This window comes from Paramisgurnus dabryanus, chromosome 6 (assembly GCF_030506205.2).
Source record: "Paramisgurnus dabryanus chromosome 6, PD_genome_1.1, whole genome shotgun sequence".
In the NCBI taxonomy this organism is placed as follows: Eukaryota; Metazoa; Chordata; class Actinopteri; order Cypriniformes; family Cobitidae; genus Paramisgurnus; species Paramisgurnus dabryanus.
In genome coordinates this window covers 10,741,792-10,761,515 of record NC_133342.1, presented here as the reverse complement: position 1 = coordinate 10,761,515, position 19,724 = coordinate 10,741,792, and positions in this window count along the sequence as shown.

The window sequence follows — 19,724 nt, the reverse complement described above, 5'->3', positions numbered from 1 at the left end:
CAAGCTCTCATCTGTCTTTAAAAGCTGAGATGTTTGTAAAATGAAGGGGAAAAAACACAATGTCTTAGCGCTCCTGCTTGTTTTAACTTGAAATCATCTGTGTCATTCCTGACAGTAATTTGCATTTTGCCTGACCAACTTTGTGTCTATTGTCCTAATGGGTTTCTCAGTATTTGTAATGATTTTGCATGATATGGGTTTAGTTTTCAGAGCAATGATTAAAGTGTTGTCATGAATACAGTCAGTCTCAGTCGGTTCTGTTGTCTCTGTTCAGATGGAGATGACACATAAAAATAACACATAAATCTCATAGGATATCGACCAAACATTTTATCTTGTTATATTTTTTTGTCATAATTAGATTCAGATTCATTCTTTATTGTCCTCGTTAGAGGAAATTTGTTTCCACAGATTGTACCCATCACATTCAACACATAATACACACATATTACACCAACAGATTACACATTTAATGAATTCAGTGCTCTTATAGCTACAGGTACAAAACTTTTTCCTAGGCGTGTTTTTTGTATGGTAGCTGTCTGTATCCACGGCCTGAAGGAAGGAGAGTAAAACATGAATTGAGAGGGTGACTGGGATTTTGTATTATGGTACGTGCTCTACGAATGATAGCAGTGTCAATAAGAACTGACAAGTTGGGAGTAGTGAGACCAATTTTTTTTTTTTGAAGTGTTGGTGATTCTAAGGAGCTTATTTCTGTTGGTGAGAGAAAGCATAGTGAAAGAGCAAATGGCACAGTACAAAAGGATGGGTTCGATAATGCTTCTATAGACCATTTCAAAAGATGTAAACAACACCAGAACCACTTCCTGTTTCAGTTTGTGACTGTTTTTTATTTCACACATGTATCATTATCTTTAAGATGTTAACTTTTTGACTCAGTTCTATATGTTCTGTTGGTTGTATTTTAACCCAACGTTTATCTGGTGTTAACAAACTGAAACAGGAAGTGCTTCCCCTGCTGAAAAATCCAGCATCAAACCAGCATGGACCAGCATGGGAATTATGCTGGTCTATGCTGGTTTAGCTGGTGGTCACAGCATACCAGCACCAAAACACAACATATGCTGGTATGACCATCATGGGATGCTGGTGCTAATGCTGGTTTAGCTGGTGCTAATGCTGGTTTGTTGCTGGTTTAGTTGGTGCTGATGCTGGTGCTGATGCTGGTTTAGCTGGTGTCCACTAGCAAACCAGCACCAAAACACAACATATGCTGGTCTTGCTGGTATGCTGTTTTTTTTCAGCAGGGATCTGGACCAGTGTTGTTTACATCTTTTGAAATGGTCTATACAAAAGAAGCAGAAGATATGGATTAACTGAGAGAGTCCTGAGTTTACGGAAGACAAATAGTCTTTGTTGACAGCGTCTCTGAATGTCCGTGATGTGATGGTCAAAACTCTATTTGTTATCCAAGTTAACACCAATATATCTGAAACGACAGACTGACCATTGATGGAGATTGGGCAGTGAGGGGTGAGGATTTTTTTCCGTGTGTCAATAATTATTTCCTTTGTTTTCATGACGTTGAGGAGGAGATGATTGTTTATACACCACTGGGTAAAATAGGCAACAGATTACATTTACATAAATGTACATAATTACATTTATTAGAGCTTCCCATATAAAAATTAACCATGGTTTTGTGGTGTATTGATAAGCAAAACCATGGTTTTACTACAGTACCCATGGTTTAAGTATGTTTTTTGAAAACCATTGTTTACAAAAAATTTTTTTGTGGTAACCATGATTTTTTGTTTTTAACTGTAGTAAAAGCATGGCTATTTTTCGTAAAGGTTCTGTTGCAAAGAAAGAGGGTTATCATATCAAACCACAACGATATAGACGCGTTGTCCAATCATGTGTCCTGCTGGGATAAAATACCAATATATTAAGTTACCTAAACTCGATATACCCCCAGCCCTAAACCTGTTCGCGTGTTTTTACCTTAACACTGTAATTCCCAAGGTCGAAATATAATGAACTTTATATGATATCACTCAAATGCAAATCTGTAAGTCGGGGCAGACCCAGATGCTAATAAGGTCACGCCCCTTTTTAATTTCCACCTCGAGGAGGTTCCCAAAGCCACCCCAATGACCAGACACACAAGGTACGAGTAATCTTAAAACAAACTTTATTAAATATTTAAAAATAAGGGATCGGGGAAGGGAATAGGGAATTTTAAAATAAGGGCCTCTTCTGGCCTCCAGGCGGAATCAAGGGGAAAAGGGGGCAGCCTTTTGGGGTCTCTTCTATTCGTTGCGCCCTCCGCTATCCTGGAGGCAGAAATCCAATGGCTCGTAGCAATGAGCACAGTGAGTAATCTTCTGATAACTGGTTCGTAATCTTTCTCCTTTTGGCGGGTTTGGGACTGCAACACAAGATCACACGGCACCTTTAACTGTAACTTTCTCCCTCACTTGCAGGTGACTGATAGCAAATGGACACGGTGAGTGATCTTCGAGTCGCTGGTTCGTGGTCTCCCTCCTTTAGGGGCTCGAGGCTGTAACATAAGATCACACGGCACCTTTAACTTTAACTTTCTCTCTCTTACTTGCAGGTAGACTGGCAGCAATGGATACGGTGAACAATCTTCGGGCGCTGGTTCGTGGTCTTCCTCCTTAAGAGGCTCAGGACTGTAAGATAAGATCACACGGCACCTTTAACTTTAACTTTCTCTCCCTTACTTGCAGGTAGACGGACAGCAATGGATACGGTGAGTAATCTTAGAGTCGCTGGGTCGTGGTCTCCCTCCTTTAGGGGCTCGAGGCTGTAACATAAGATCACACGGCACCTTTAACTTTAACTTTCTCTCTCTTACTTGCAGGTGGACTGGCAGTAATGGATGTGGTGAGTACTTTCACAGGTAACTAGTTGGTCGTCTTCCTCGTTTAGAAGCTCAGGCTGTAACACAAATCACACGGCACCTTTAGCTTTAACTTTTCTTTCTCTTGCAGATGGACTGGTGGTAGTGAATGCGGTGAGTACTTCTACAGGTAACTCTTTCGTCGTCCTCCTCCTTTAGAGGCTCAGAGTTGTACAACCCCAAAACAGAAAAAGTTGGGACACTGTAGAAATTGTGAGTAAAAAATGAATGGAATAATTTACAAATCTCATAAACTTATATTTTATTCACAGTAGAATATAGATAACATATCAAATGTTGAAAGTAAGATATTTTGAAATGTCATTTTGGATTTCATGAGAGCTACACATTCCAAAAAAAGTTGGGACAGGTAGCAATACGAGGCCAGAAAAGTTAAATGTGCATATAAAGGAACAGCTGGAGGAGGACCAATGTTTAGGAATGGGAATGTTGTCCTATTCTTGTCTAATACAGACTTCTAGTTGCTCAACTGTCTTAGGTCTTCTTTGTCGCATCTTTCGCTTTATGATGCACCAAATCTTTTCTTTGGGTGAAAGATCTGGACTGCAGGCTGGCCATTTCAGTACTCAGATCCTTCTTCTATGCAGTCTTGATGTTGTAATTGATGCACTATGTGGTCTGGCATTGTCATGTTGGAAAATGCAAGGTCTTCCCTGAAAGAGGCGACGTCTGAATGGGATCATATGTATCTAGAACTTGGATAAACCTTTCAGCATTGATGGTGCCTTTCCAGATGTGTAAGCTGACCATGCCACACGCACTCATGCAACCCCAAACCATCAGAGATGCAGGCTTCTGAAAAGAGCGCTAATAAAAACTTGGGTTGTCATTGTCCTCTTTAGTCCGGATGAAATGGCATCCCAGTTTTTCAAAAAGAACTTCAAATTTTGATTCGTTGGACCACAGAACAGTTTTCCACTTTGCCAAAGTCCATTTTAAATGAGCCTTGCCCAGGGAAAACGCCCGTGCTTCTGGATCATGTTTAGATATGGCTTCTTTTTTGACCTACAGAGTTTTAGCTGGCAACAGCGAATGACACGGTGGATTGTGTTCATTGACAATGTGTTCTGGAAGTATTCCAGAGCCCAGGTTGTGATTTCCATTACAGTAGCATTCCTGTATGTGATGCAGTGCCATCTAAGAGCCCGAAGATCACAGGCATCCGGTATGGTTTTCCGGTCTTGACCCTTACGCACAGAGATTGTTCCAGATTCTCTGAATCTTTGAATGATATTATGCACTGTAGATGATGATAACTTCAATCTCATTGCATTTTTTCTCTGAGAAGCTCAGAAAACTATTTTTCGCTGCAGCATTGGGGGAATTGGTGATTTTCTGCCCATCTTGACCTCTGAGAGACACTGCCACTCTGAGAGGCTCTTTTTATACCCAATCATGTTGCCAATTGACCTAATAAGTTGCAAACTGGTCTTTCAACTGTTCCTTATATGTACATTAAAATTTTCTGGCCTCTTATTGCTACCTGTCCCAACTTTTTTTTGGAATGTGTAGCTCTCATGAGATCCAAAATGTGCCAATATTTGGCATGACATTTCAAAATATCTTACTTTCAACATTTGATATGTTATCTATATTCTACTGTGAATAAAATATAAGCTTATGAGATTTGTAAATTATTCCATTCCTTTTTTACTCACAATTTCTACAGTGTCCCAACTTTTTCTGTTTTGGGGTTGTAACACAATTTCACACGGCACCTTTAACTGAGACTGTCTCTCTCTCACAGGGGGTCTGGTAACAGTGAATGTGGTGAGTATTTTTTCAGGTATCTATTTAATCGTCTTCCTCCTTTAGAGACTCAACGCTGTAACTTAAAGTGTGGGTGCAGTGGATAGATCTACTCACAGGCCTCCCGTGGTGAAATGGGTTATGGTGGTTTTTACCTCCAAGTCCTCAATCACAACGAGGGGATGAAATACTGTCACCGACGAGCCTCTCCTCTCCGTTTGTGTAACTCCAGAGATCTGAAAAGGGGCGCACCCTTGAAGAGGCTCCGTGACAAACAGGTTACTACACTTCTACACACACTGTGCTTTCCTTCTTATACGCATCAGCATTCGAATTACTACTCACACCAGGGTCTGGGCCTTCAGTCTAATCCACCCCCAACTGCACCAACTCCACGACAGGGGCTCTTGATGCCTCACCCGTCTCTACACCAAAGCATTGCACAACAGATGTACAAATAGCACTTCGCCCACCGCACGGCGTCTGCTCTCACGGCCAGCTCACTGTAATGGCTCCTGACAACAAATACACAACACAACACTTCACAGCATCAAGTGTACACATACAGCAAAGTCACGACTCACCCACGACACACTTTAGTGATAAATAATAAGGTCAGGCCAAGATCTTCCCGGAGTAGGCCGTGGGCCGGCGGGGCGTTGTAATCGAAGGCTGAGGTAGAAGGTTGCTATTGCAATGGTCCTTTTCCTGGAAATACTACACTGCCGGCTCACCCACCACTCTGCTCCGTGACGGGGCCGCTATCTTCGTTCACTGGGGCTCACACACACATAAAACAACAAGTTCTCAATAAATGCATCCCACTGTCAATTCCTGGTACTCACGGTAAGTAGTCACACTCTCTCTCTCTCTTGGTCTCCGTAGCATTCACGCAGCAAAGCTGCAATATAATCCAGCCGTGGTTAGCCAATGATTTAAATGAGGATGTGCATGCCAATACTTTCACAATACCAATAGCGTCAGTATACTCATCCAACGATTTCTTCTTCTCTCCCGTTTCTCACAGTTCATTCAATCCTCCTTCTGCATACCACAATAACACCAGTATCCACTTCACCACAACGATGAGCTCCGCCAACACAACAAGCCCGATGGGCAAAAACGAACCACACGAAGCAACAACCCCTCACCTTTGATTTTCCTCTCCCTTTTATACTCCTTTGCTTCCTTACATCCTCCAATCCTCGATCGCTGCGTTTGTTTATCACACCTGCGCATCATCAGCTTGATTTTGGTCGCGGCGTTTGCCCGGAAATTCCGGTGTTTCTGCTCATGCCGCCGGTTGGAACTCAACTTCCGGGCGGAACCAATCTTCTTGAGTTTTGGTTCCGCCCCATGTATTCGTCACCGTGTGACATCAATACAGTCGGAATTAATTTAAGCTGCTGTGAGGAGAAAAAAGGGCCGTTCAAATTAAAACGATAACTAGCGACGCGTCCACATCATAACAATAAATTTATGCTAATTCGCTCACGTGTGCGGCACTCGTCTAAAGCACTTGCATGGCATTTACTCCTATAGCCTAATAAAAACTTTTGCAATTGTTTTACATGTCATTGAATATGTAAATATGCTGTTCTTGTGGAACTTTACACAGCGTGGCACTTGAAATTCAAATTCTGATTGGCAAGATAGTTTATCGTTCATCAGGTCGGAAAATTCAATCAGCAAGTGATCCCAACAATTGTTCATTGCCTTGGGGGCGCTGATGAGCACACTTCGGGGCGTAAAAATGACAGATGGGACACCCTACAGACTTGTAGACTAGCGAGCACCCCAATTTAAAGGACCCCTAATCTAGGTGTTTTCAGAAATATAAAAAAGTCTTTGGTATCCCCAGACTGTGTCTGTAAAGTTTCAGCTCAAAATACACCATATATCTTTCATTATCAATCTTGAACATGGCCATTTGTGGCTGCAATGAAAAATGTGCTGCAAGGAAATAAAGAAAGCTTCTGTTCCCCTAGAGCTATCAGAGAGACAAAACAATCTGTTTAAATGATTGGTAACGCTTTAGATTACAGCCCGGAAAGTACTGCGTAAGTACAGCGAATTTACACTGTATGTTTGTGTAATTATAGTTTACTTATGAATTATGTACATGTAATTATAAGGGAACAATTTATAATTTTTGGGGAATAAAGGGGTAACAACCAGGAAAAATACAAATAATATATGCAGTAAAGTACTGTGTAAGTACAGCAATTTAGAGCATACATTTCTGTAATTATAGTGTACTTATAAAGTACATACATGTCATTTTAAGGAAACAATTTATAATATTTTGGGAACAAAGGGGTAACAAGTGCCACTTTAATTTACAGCCCGCAGATGTTGTAATTACTCTGTAACTACATGAAACAAGGGGGTAACAAGTGCCACTTTAATTTACAGCCCGCAGATGCTATACTTACTCTGTAACTACGTGAAACAAGGGGGTAAAAATTGACTTAGACTGTAACAACACAAAACAATGTTATATTTACACAGTAACTACAGAAAATAGTATGGTACTAATAAAAACACATTAACTGTATTTCAAGTTTTGTTGTTTAGTAATCTCCATCATCATGCATCATGAAATGATAAAATATGTACCCCTGTGTTTAAAAAAATACTTAGCCTATGCCTAAATATTTTTTAATAGCCTACCTATATTATTCCAAAAATATATGTGGTGTATGACTATGATTGAATGAAGACCCACAGTTTGCAGAATCCATGTATGACGCCAGTGCGATCACCACGCACCAGCAATATTTGGAGAGGAGTGTGATCGAGCCAAATTCAGTGAATGTGTGTGTTCTCGCTAAATTATGCTCAAACATAAGATTGTTTTGCATGTAGCCTACGCCATATCACGTAGGCCTAATATTTGAATCGTTAGTCCGAAGTTATGAATTACTTACTGTATTGATAATTTGTATTCCCCACATTTTTAGCTGTCATACATACCATGTAATATTAAAATAGTTAGCCCTTAGTTATAAAATACTTACTGCATATATTATTTGTATTTTTCCTGGTTGTTACCCCTTTGTTCCCCAAATATTATAAATTGTTCCCTTATAATTACACGTACATACTTCATAAGTATACCGTAATTACAGAAACATACGCTGTACTTACACAGTACTTTACTGCATATATTATTTGTATTTTTCCTGGTTGTTACCCCTTTATTCCCCAAATAATATAAATTGTTCCCTTATAATTACACGTACGTACTTCATAAGTATACTATAATTACAGAAACATATGCTTTAAATTCGGTGTACTTACGCAGTACTTTCCGGGCTGTAATCTAAAGCGTTACCAAATGATTTATTTTACCTTCCCTAAAAATTGGTGACCACTCACTCAAGAACCAGAATGCATTCAGAAAATATTCACACCCTTTCTTTTTAATTTTGTGTTGATACTGCAATTTGATAATGCATTTTTCTTCATTAAACTACAATCAGTACCCAATAATGACAGTGGAAACAGAATTTTTGGAATGTCTGTAAATTTATTTAAAAAAACCTCAAGTATCACATTTTTGCAACAACATTTTCTTTTCCACGACTTTAGAAATGATCAGTAAACAGTTATTTTTACAATTTCACTTCATGACCACTAGATAGAAACCACGAACTTCGGTTTGAGTCAACGTAATGGTTACGTCACTGCAGTTGGGCGTTCATTGTGGTGACAGAAAACAGCGGAAACAAAACATCAATGAATTATCATCATCATTTATATTGAGAAAATGAATTGTTAAGAAAACACATTAATGGATTTGCTCATAAACCAAAGTTTATTTATCATTTGAATCAGGGAGTCAAAGCACAAGGACTCTGACTAATATAACATGGATTCTTAACTAATTCTTATATTTTTCACTAACAGAGCATTGTCAGATGTCTTCACAGATTTACAGGAGGATTGATCCTTCACTTTTGGTCCTCTTTCCTTTGCAGATTTGATGGATGAAAGAGGCAACAAATGTGAGCTATTTAGCTTAAATATCTTTAAAAACACACAAAATATACAATGAATACAATCTTCCTTAACATGCAATTTTACAAAACTTATATGCATACTTTATTATATACAAAACTTTTTAAGCAATTTGTGATATACAGATAAAGAGATATACAGAAATTCATATTGAATACATATTTCATTCATTTATACACAGCACTACTTCTGTGAAATTTGTAGACATTTTTTATTGATCGTATTTTAAGTTTAAAACTACAGCAGCTACCTAGACTTCTAATTACCTTGTTTTTTAAATGTTTTTCTTTTGTGGTCTTAAAGGCTCTGAAATATATATGTTAGTGGATATAATGGTAAAATAGATTATGAGAGATAATATGTATCAGTATAGCAATATATTAACTATAATGCAATCGTTGTACAGCCAAACAGTACAGTACATATCAGATGCTGGATAATATTCACTCTGAAAATCATAGCATAACATAACATAAAGCATAAGCGTATGTTTTGATCCTTACTTTCCTCTCTAATAGCACACAAAGTTAAGTTTCTCCATACAGACTCTGTTCTCCCATCGCTGAGTTTCCAGGTGTAGAGATCCACAGTAAGAGTAATTGATAGGACATGCTGGCAGATTAACCAGGTTTCTTAAATCCTCTCCAGTCAACCAGAACCAAGAACCTGCCAGAAACCTCAGACCTGTCCACACACTTGGTGTTTCAGTGCTTGAGATGCTTTGGTTGACTTGGATGAGATGTGAATATGTAGGCAGACTGGCCAGATCAGTGTAGTGAGTCCTGCAGTGTTCAAACGCATCCTCCCAACTCATCTTCTCTCGCACCAGGATCAGTTTAGGCCACCACTTGTAGCAGAAGAAAGGGAACAAGAAAGAACAAGGCTTGTCATACAACTTGCCATTTAAAACTGAACAGCAGATGTCATTGCCTGGATCGCTTGGTTCACTGGGTGCCCAAATGTAAAGCTGTTGATCACTTCCATCACTCCACTGCCAAGTGTTTGTAGTGGTTTTCTTCAGACCAATCCAGCTTCGTGGGTACATGATTGCTGTGTAGTTTATCTTTAAATATTCTAGTGGACTGTCTAAAGAGGACAGATCATCATAGTTGTCTCTACAATATTTCTGAGCATCGCTCCATGTCTTGGCTTCGTTTATAAAGAAATGGTTTCTTTGCAAAGCAACAGTCAGCTCACAGTGAGCTGACAGGTAAAGAGCAAACACCACAATCTTCATCTCTTCTGTAAAGGTCTGGTCAGTCAACGCTGTCTTATAAGACACACTGAGTCTGGTCAAGCAAATCTCAAATTTGACAGTCAGTAATGTATGCAAATGTTCACTACGAATAAAATAACAATGGAAAAAGAAGATGCAGTGAACTCAGCAGTCATTATGTTCTATTATGTACTTAAATACTTCTACTGTGTGTAAAAGTCTAAAACAAGCTTTCCAAATTTCATGTTTTAATTCATTGCAAAAGTAGTTTTTGCCTTGTGTGCAGATATCAAGAATCAGCACATTATTTTGAACAATGGTGACATAATTCATTTATACTACATTTATACTACGGTGGATCCCAGCATGCATTGCAATATGGAATATGTCACCATGGTTTTGATTCATGTGCTGATTCTTGATATTTGGATGTGTGCCTATAAAAGTTTTCCATGATGTGTAAAAAAAAGAGATTTACAAATAGGCTAATCCTGAAACAATCCTATATTTGAGCAATCTTGACAAAAAATATCTGAAACAATTTAACTCTTTTAATGAGCCCAACTAAAAGAAACACTGATCACCATAATGACGACCAATCATTTTGAATCAAATATCAGCTTCAAAACCTCTGTCAATTCTGTATTTAATGTATTTTTAGTTAATTTTAACTAAGGCTGTGGCTGAAAGTCAGTTGTAGTTTTTGTGTTTCTCTTTCCTTCAGTGATTCTGCTCAATATCATCAGGTGTCTACAATACTCAAATAATCATCAGTCAAAAATTTAATTAACTTTAATACTGCTTCAGAGTTACTTTAACACCCTGCTGGTGGTTCCCATATGAACACCAACCGTGTTAAATTAATCACCAGGAAATTTACTGTTTACAAAGAGTTAGAGAAAGTAGATGGAGGTGAGAGAAAATACATTCATGTAAAGAAAATAAATCTAAATAAAATTATGAATGTTAGTTAGTTGTACAGTAGTTTCAAATAAAATAATACCTGAATAAATGAAATAACGCCTGTTGGTTTGGCTCATTATGTGCAATGTTTTGAAGAAAGGCAGAGTTTGAGTGTTTTGTATTTTTAAGCTCTCATATGGAAAGCAGGATGGTTTAATGTTTCAGTCAAAGTTTTATTTGCACGCTGGGGTTCACTTAGTAATCCTGTCATGTGCATAGATGATACACAGCAAAATCCCCAGAGTCAAATCAACACTGCTGGGTGTATATATTGTCCCAATCTTACAGTAAAGCAGAAATAAAAGCTGAAATCTGTAACTTTATTCTCAACACCTCTGTTTCAAACCTAAAATTGCATTTTACATTTTACTTGTTGAGATATTTTCTTTACTTAGGTTTAGATGTTGGCTGTTTCATTTAAAGTCGTCATTATGGTGATCAGTGTTTGTTTTAGTTGGACTTGACTCTTAACTTATTTGTTTTTTTTGGCTGCTATAACTTTGTGTGTTTAAGACATGTTTTTTTTTATGGCAGAAAAAAGACAATAGTGCAACTCTTTGGTGGTGGTTAGTACATAACATCAAACATCATCATCATCTAAAAAAGATTTATTAATTTAGTGTTTACTCACTCACTCATCAGAAGTATCCTTTTATGTTACTATAGGGCAAGGTCCAGAACTCTCATAACAGTTTGTCATTCTGCGCATAAAAATTAACCATTGTATAAATTAGACATACAAACGTCAAGAATCAGAGTATGAATCTCAACAATGGTGACAAAGAAAATAATAAAATGTTAATTATTTATTCATACCCAGCATGCATTGCAGGCATCATGAAGTTTTTCTTTAGAATTGTCACAATTGTTTAGTTCCCTTTCAGTCGGTCACTACGACGTCACGTCGTGACCGACGAATTGGGAACTCGCTTAGAGAGACCAATCTGCTTCGTATACTACTAAAACGCCAATGAACTTGGCATTGAGATATTTGCATAATGCTGGCGCCGCCCCGCCAGGTGCCTTTATAAGCAGCAGGTGCAAATAGGGAAATTAGCTTTTTCGCTTCGAAAGCCGGCTTTATCTGCTACTGAGAAGCTACTTTACTCTGTTGGGATTTGATTGCTGAAGTTGGTTGAACTAGCAGTATCACAGCGGACGCTTCGCTTATTCCACGGCTCTACATCTGTTTATTGTTTTGAGTTTAGTGTGTGCGTTGCCTTCCTGTGCGCTCATCAACTAAGCATCTGAGTGAATTTCCCTAAAATAGTGATACGAGAGAGCTTTGTGCCTTGTTAAAGGCAGCCACTCTCTCGTATATGCGGGGATCAGCGTCCTTTTCAGGATAGCTTTTCGCCCGTGCGATCTTGGATGCGAGAAGTATAAGGGTTCCAGTGACGGTCACGAGCGCTGTCTTCGTGCTCAGGCATCGAGCACTCCGGGGCTGCGTTCGTGGGGAGTTTCTGTTCTCTCTGTGAGAGCATAACCCTCTTGGATTGCGGAGACGACTGTCGTTTCTACGGGAACGCTGTCCGCGCCTTTGCAGTGCTGACGCCGCCATGGTGCGGCTGTCAAGCGCTCGCAGGGCGCCCTTCGCGTCACTACGCTGAGTAGGACGGAGGATGCGTCCTCCACCTACCGGCCTTCTCATCCTCAGCCGGTTGAGGCTCCGGTGGAGACTGCAGAGTCGTGTTCTACGATGTCTGCCGAATCCATTGGACCTCCTTCTGGTCCCGTCACTTCTGCAGCATCAGAGGGGTGTCCATTTTTCCTCCGAGGCAGAGTCGTTCCGGAGATGGCGGCCGTGCCCGCGAGCGGCGGAGACGGTAGAGTTGGAAAGGTTAACCCCTCTCCGCCCGAACCGTCCCGCCCACATGATTGGTACTTCGGAGCTGCTCGGGCCTCTCGGTCCTCTCCTCCTGTGCCTTTCTTCCCCGACGGCACGAAGAGCTGACGTGATTTGCGGCCGTCCGGCCGTTCAGCTTTCACCTCTCACCTCCCTCACCAACGGAGCCGCTGAGGGCGGGGACCCCTTCAGTGGAGCGGGATGCGTTCCTGGAGGGACCACCCAACCCTTCCCTCCCGTGTTTGTAGACAGTCGTCCGGTTACGGACGCTGCCCATCAGGCATGCCGGAGAGGCGGCTTCAGCCCTGCACGTAATAACGTTGCTGCAGGCTCACAAAGGATTTACCAGGGAGGCCGCGACCTTCAGTCGTGCGATGTCCACCTCAGTGGTTCAAGATCGCCACCTTTGGCTGTGTCTGGCTGACATGACGGACGCAGACGAGAACAACTTGAATGCTCCTGTCTCACAGACCGGCCTCTTCGGCGAGCCAGGGGAGTCGTACAGCTCCGCTGCACAGACTGAGGCGATCTCCTAGGTCATGCCCCGGCGGAACAGAGCTGCCCTTGGTCCACCACGCCGGCTCCTCAGTCTGCCTCTCGCCGTCGGCGTCCTGCGGCGACCACCTCCGTTCCCCTCCTCGGACCCCATCTCGGCAGCGCAGGGGAACCGGTCGTCAGCAGCTCGCCCCGCCCGCTTAGCCGCTTCCCGTGAAAATCGGGAGTTTAAGTGGCCAGTGAAGGGCGACCCGGATTGGCAGAGGATCACTCTTCAGGAGATGGAGCTCCTTCCCCCGATAGAGGGTCGGGTGGAAAATCCTTGGTTTGCATATGTTCCACCGGCTGTTTAGCCGGTACCCACTAACCACACATAGAGTGCATTCCTCTTCCCTCTCCAGGTCTCCAGAGGATCGAGAGAGCCGTGAGCGGGCACACACCAGCTCACCCTACCTCTCCTCTATCGCCAGCGGGTGACCTGAGGAGTCCGAGCTCTCCGCTGAGGAGACCGGACCACCAGCACCCTTATCGGAGTCTGCGCTCTCCGCAGAGGAGACCAGACGACCGTCACCCTCAGCGGGCTCAGGTCAGTGTCACACACACATACTGTAGATGTTTATGCTGTCACAGCAGACGCACCGGCAGTCCCACCTGTCTCGCTTCGCTGCCCCACCGCGGGTACTTCGGTAGTGTCGTTATTTCTCCTCGTACGGTGCCTGGGTGCTTGGCTTCAGTTCCCAGCCCGTTTCGTTGGGTTTTACGCACGATCCGCCTCGGTTACGAATCCGGCACACCCCAAAATTCGGGCTTTCGTTTCACTGTAGTGAAAGCGTCCGATGCACATGTACTGCGTGCAAAAGTCGATATCCTGTTGGCGAAGGATGTTCGAGCCGGTCCCTCTTACCGAGATGATGATGATAGGGTTTTTCCAGCCTTTATCTCATAGTACCCAAAATACGCGGCGGGTTACGATCGATTTGATTTACGCACCGGCTCTACGAAGGTGTTCCTTTTGGATGATAACGCAGAGGCTCGTATTTCAATATTCAGATCGGTTTGCAGCCTTAGACCTGTAAGACATGTACTTATGTGTCCATCTCCCCTCGCTTTAGACCGTTTTTTCGCTCTGCGTCGTGGGGTGGGCATATTAATACTAAGTACACCATTCGAGCTGTCTCTCTCTCTCTCCGTGTCTCCATGTGTAGTCACGGCATTAAAATGTCAGAGAGAGAGCGTTGTTCGCATTCTGCTTTTTTCTACGTCGACTTATAATAGCCCGTTCTTGGCAGACGTGCGCGAACACAGAGAGTTAATGCTTCGGCATCTCGCTCGTTTAAGTCTTCAGGTCGACTGGGAAAGAGCAACTTTGCCCCGTGCAGAGGATCCTTTTTCTCAGTATGGAAATAAGACTCGATCGACTAATTGGCGTGTTTAACAAGAGCGCGCAACCAGTCAGTTCTGACTTGCCTCGGTTTAATTCGAGGGAAGTACGCGGTCCCTCTGAAACAATTTCAGAAGCTCCTGGACATATGACAGCATGCTGCGGCTGTGACGCCGCCCGAGCTGCTTCATATGAGACCGCTTCAGCATTGGCTTACGATCGAGTCTCGAGGAGAGCGTGGCACACCGACATACACCGTGTAAACATTGCACCTGCGTGTCATTTAAATTTTTCCCTGTGGTAGACCCGGCATTTCCGATAGAAGAGATGCCCCTGAGGGGTCTCCTGGCATTCTGTATATTGCAATGCCCTCAGCACGGGATGATCAGCCACGTATGACGGGCTTGCAGTCTCAGGGGTGTGCATAGCACCCCAACTGCCGCGAGCGGTGCGCTGTATATCTGGGACTTGTACGCTCCGCTATGGAGATGCGAGGGAAGGATGTATTAGCCGACACCAATAACTTTGCGACTGTTGCGTTATTTACCGTTAAGGCGGTTTTGCGCTCTCGTCACCTGTCGCATCTCGCTCGTCATCTCCTCCTTTGGAGTCAAAAGCATCTGAGGTCCCTTCGTGCCATTTACATTCCGGGTTCGCTCAGTAAAGCGGCAGACGCGCTTCCCGAGCTGCGCCCCCGGCGAATGGCGACTCCACCTCCAGACGGTCCAGCTAATTTGGAAGAAGTTCGGTTGTGCGTAGATAGATCTGTTTGCGTCGCCGGACGATACCCACTGTCGCCTATTTTATTCACTAACCGAGGGCAGCCTCGGCGTGGATGCGTTGGCACACAGCTGGCCGCGGGGGGTGCGTAAATACGCATTCCTTCCAGTGAGCTTTATTGCGCAGACACTGTGCAAAGTCAGGCAGGACGAGGAGAGCCTTTTATTAGTCGCCCCGTACTGGATTGGTTTTCAGAGTTAATGCTCCTCGCGACAGCCCCTCCCTGACGATTCCCCTGAGGAAAGACTTTCTTTCTCAAGGAAGGGGCACATTATGGCACCCGCGCCCCGACCTGTGGGATTTCCATGTATGGTCGTTGAGCGCGCGCAAGGTTTAGGTGATTTATCGCAAGCGGTATCTAACACCATCGACGCGGTTCGAGCACCGTCCACAAGACGGGCTTACGCGCTTAAAGAAACCTTTTTCGTCACCCGGTGCTCTTCGCAACGCGAGGACCCCAGAGAATGCCCATTAACATTGTGCTTTTATATCTTTAACATAGGTTAGATGGTAGGCTGTCCCTCCGCCATTAAAGTTGATATCGCCGCTATTTCTGCTCATCACTCTCTTATCAACGGCAGATCAGTTGGCCAGCATGATTTAATTATTTCATTTTAAGAGGCGCTCGCAGGCTAAACCCCTCGCGCCCTCCCTCTTTCCTCCTGAGACCTGTTCATGGTGCTGAAGCCTTCAGGTCTCCCTTTTGAGCCTTTGCAGTCTACGAGTCTGATGTTTTTATCAATGAAAACTCTGACCCTGATAGCATTGGCCTCCATGAAGAGAGTAGGGGATTTACATGCATTCTCTGTTGACGATTCGTGCTTTTAGTTTGGTCCTGCTGTCTCACTGAGACCCAGACCAGGCTACGTGCCCAAAGTTCCCACCACTCCCTTCAGAGATAAGGTGGTGAGCTTGCAAGCGCTGCCCCCGGAGGACGCAGACCCAACCATGGCTTTGTTGTGCCCCGTACGCGCACTGCGACTCTACATGGATCGCACGCAAAGCCTCAGGACCTCAGACCAGCTCTTTGTTTGTTATGGTGGCCAGCAGAAAGGGAAAGCTGTCACTAAGCAGAGGATGTCTCATTGGATAGTTGATACTATCGCCCTGGCTTATAATCTTCAGGGTATTCCTTGCCCCTTTAATTTGAGAGCGCACTCCACACGGAGTGTTGCCTCATCTTGGGCTTTAGCTCGTGGTTCCTCGCTAACAGACATCTGTAGAGCTGCTGGTTGGGCGACACCTAATACGTTCACTAGATTTTACAGTGTTCGTATCAGGCCTGTATCCTCTCGTGTTCTTTCCTCATCAGGGGGAGCACGGAGAGCAGTCTCGCAGGTCGGCTTGCAGCCTCCAACTGATGCTTCATAACTGTGTCAGTATGGAAGGCCTTCAGAACAAAAATGCGTAATGGTTTGAATTGTTCTTCCTCCGCTGCCTTGGCAGCCTTTGTTGCGGAGCATTGGCTGTCAGCCTTTCACTAGCTGTATCCTCGCGAACCTACGTGTCTGGCTCGGGCTCCACATTGTGTCCCACCGGGTTCCTTTGTGAGTATTTTTCCGTGGGGTTAATCCTACCAGCCCACGTTTCCCTTAGCAGAGCACTGCTTTGCTTACACAGCCACGGCTGTCTTTATTCCTCAACTACGGTTGACTTCGCCCACCATTAGCCCTTAAGACGGGCGGTGGCTTCCGCAGCGTTCCTATCCCGCTCAGGTAGGGCGCTTCCCAGTCGCTGGCACTTCTGTGGGGTTAAAGGAACATCTAGTGCCCGGCCTTCTGCCTTAAAACCTATCTCCTCCTCCTTAAGTGGAACCGGAGGGCTTTACGCAGACACTGGAAGAGGTCAGCCCCTAGTGGCGTTTTGGTAGGGATTCCCAATTCGTCGGTCACGACGTGACGTCGTAGTGACCGACTGAAAGGGAACGTCTCGGTTACGGATGTAACCCTCGTTCCCTGAAGGAGGGAACGGAGACGTCACGTCCCGTCGCCACAGGTGCTGCCACCTGCTGTTTATCGGCCGGTCTCATTTTCCCGGCTTTCTCAGCGAAAAGAAGCTAATTTCCCTATTTGCACCTGCTGCTTATAAAGGCACCTGGCGGGGCGGCGCCAGCATTATGCAAATATCTCAATGCCAAGTTCATTGGCGTTTTAGTAGTATACGAAGCAGATTGGTCTCTCTAAGCGAGTTCCCAATTCGTCGGTCACGACGTGACGTCTCCGTTCCCTCCTTCAGGGAACGAGGGTTACATCCGTAACCGAGACGATTCATACTCTGATTCTTCATGTTTGTCAGAAATAATGTTTTATAACAGTTTTAAAATAAAAAAATAAAATGTTTCTCTATTATTTACACATAGCAAGCAAAAAAGTAAATAGAAAACTGTTGTTTTAAACATGACATTGTCATAACATTTGACGAGTGGTAACATTCCTCTAACTAACCGACAACCAAGAAACATTCTTAAAACATTAAAAAAACTGTTGGCAGAAAGTTTTTGATTCCTATCACAGTGGAGCAGGAAACTATGGAGCTTATTGCTGGTGCTAACATGCTTTTCAAAACAAACAGAAACTGATCCGAATGGTCACTGAACAAAGCAAAGAATTAAAGGGATACTTCACCGATTTAGCATTCAGCTTTGTATCTGTAGAAACCCTGCAGTATTACTGAATGACCATGTTTCCCTCCATCATTTCCCCCTGAGAGGAGAGATATCTGCATTTTGGTTCTGCAAAAAAGTCCTCCGATGATGCAAAAATCGTCATATTATATCATCGGAGGACTTTTTTGCAGAACCAAAATGCAGATATCTCTCCTCTCAGGGGGAAATGATGGAGGGAAACATGGTCATTCAGTAATACTGCCGGGTTTCTACAGATACAAAGCTGAATGCTAAATCGGTGAAGTATCCCTTTAAGCACTTACATATATACACTATAACAACAATTCTGTCCTCCAATGAAAACTATTTTAAATATATTTCAAAATATACAAAAATAGCCCAGAAATTTATTTTCTGAAATATATTTTGAAATATGTTTACAAAAATATTTTTTCACCCTTACTGAAATATCCAGCTAAGACCAGCAAAAGGTGGTAGCTGGTTTAAGGTAGCAGTAGCTGGTTTAAGCTGGTCCCCCCTCTCTCTCTCTCTCTCTCTCTCTCTCTCTCTCTCTCTCTCTCTCTCTCTCTCTCTCTCTCTCTCTCTCTCTCTCTCTCTCTCTCTCTCTCTCTCTCTCTCTAGTTACATTACAAAATCTGAAGGTATATCATTACAGACCAAAGTCTTGGCTGTTCAGCAATTTACCGGTGCAACCTCCCCTGTTTGTATTTTTTTCATAAACATAAAACAAATAAAACTCTGTCTGACGCTGGTGACAGTGGCCTAGTTACAACATACAATTTCAAAATGTATGTAAATATTTGGTCCAAAAAATAACAATCCTGAGCACTGTGACGAACAAATATCGAATCATAACTTCCTACATAAAACCTGACAGAAAAAAGTGGGGACAAAAACCACATGAAATAGATGAGTTGTTCACATTAGCCATCTTGTTTCCCCTCTGTTGCTAGCTACTTCAGACCTCTTCTTAAAAATGATACATTAATTTCATAATCTAATCTAATATTTTTTTTTATACAAAGATGACAGTGTTGACATGTTATGGTTGTCACAGTTTAAGAGAAAATAGCAAACATACAGGAGCTTGAGTGATCTTGAAGCACGCAGTAGAGCTTAAGGTTTGAAAATGGGGTCCTCAGGAATGCAGTTGTCCCTGTAGTCGTCTGATTTTATTGCTTTTTATAAATATCTGACGGTGGTGACGAATATGTGGGACACATTTTGAGCAATCACAAAATAATAGTTAATATTGTTCAAAACTCACTGTTTGTAGTTTTTAATATACATTACAATGTACTCTTTCATGTGGTAGATATATTATTCAATTCAATTATTACTTTTGGCTTTTTTAATCAAGTTAAATTGATTATCATTTAACCAAGGACAGCTTATTTTGTAGGCAATGGGCCAGCATATAATTAATCAAATTAATAAAAAATATAAATAAACCTATAAAAGAACCTTACATATGTGCAAACAAAGGACCCCCTGATTATAACATTGATTCTTTTTCTTCATGAAAATGTTATTCATTTCCAACAGAATTAGCACTTTTCTTAGTGCGATATGTTTTTGTCAAAGTTTTAAGAATCAGTGACATATATATATATAGATAGATATATATATATAGATATATATATAGATATATATAAATATATATAGATATATATATATAGATATATATAGATATATATAGATATATAGATATATAGATATATATTCACGTTGCAT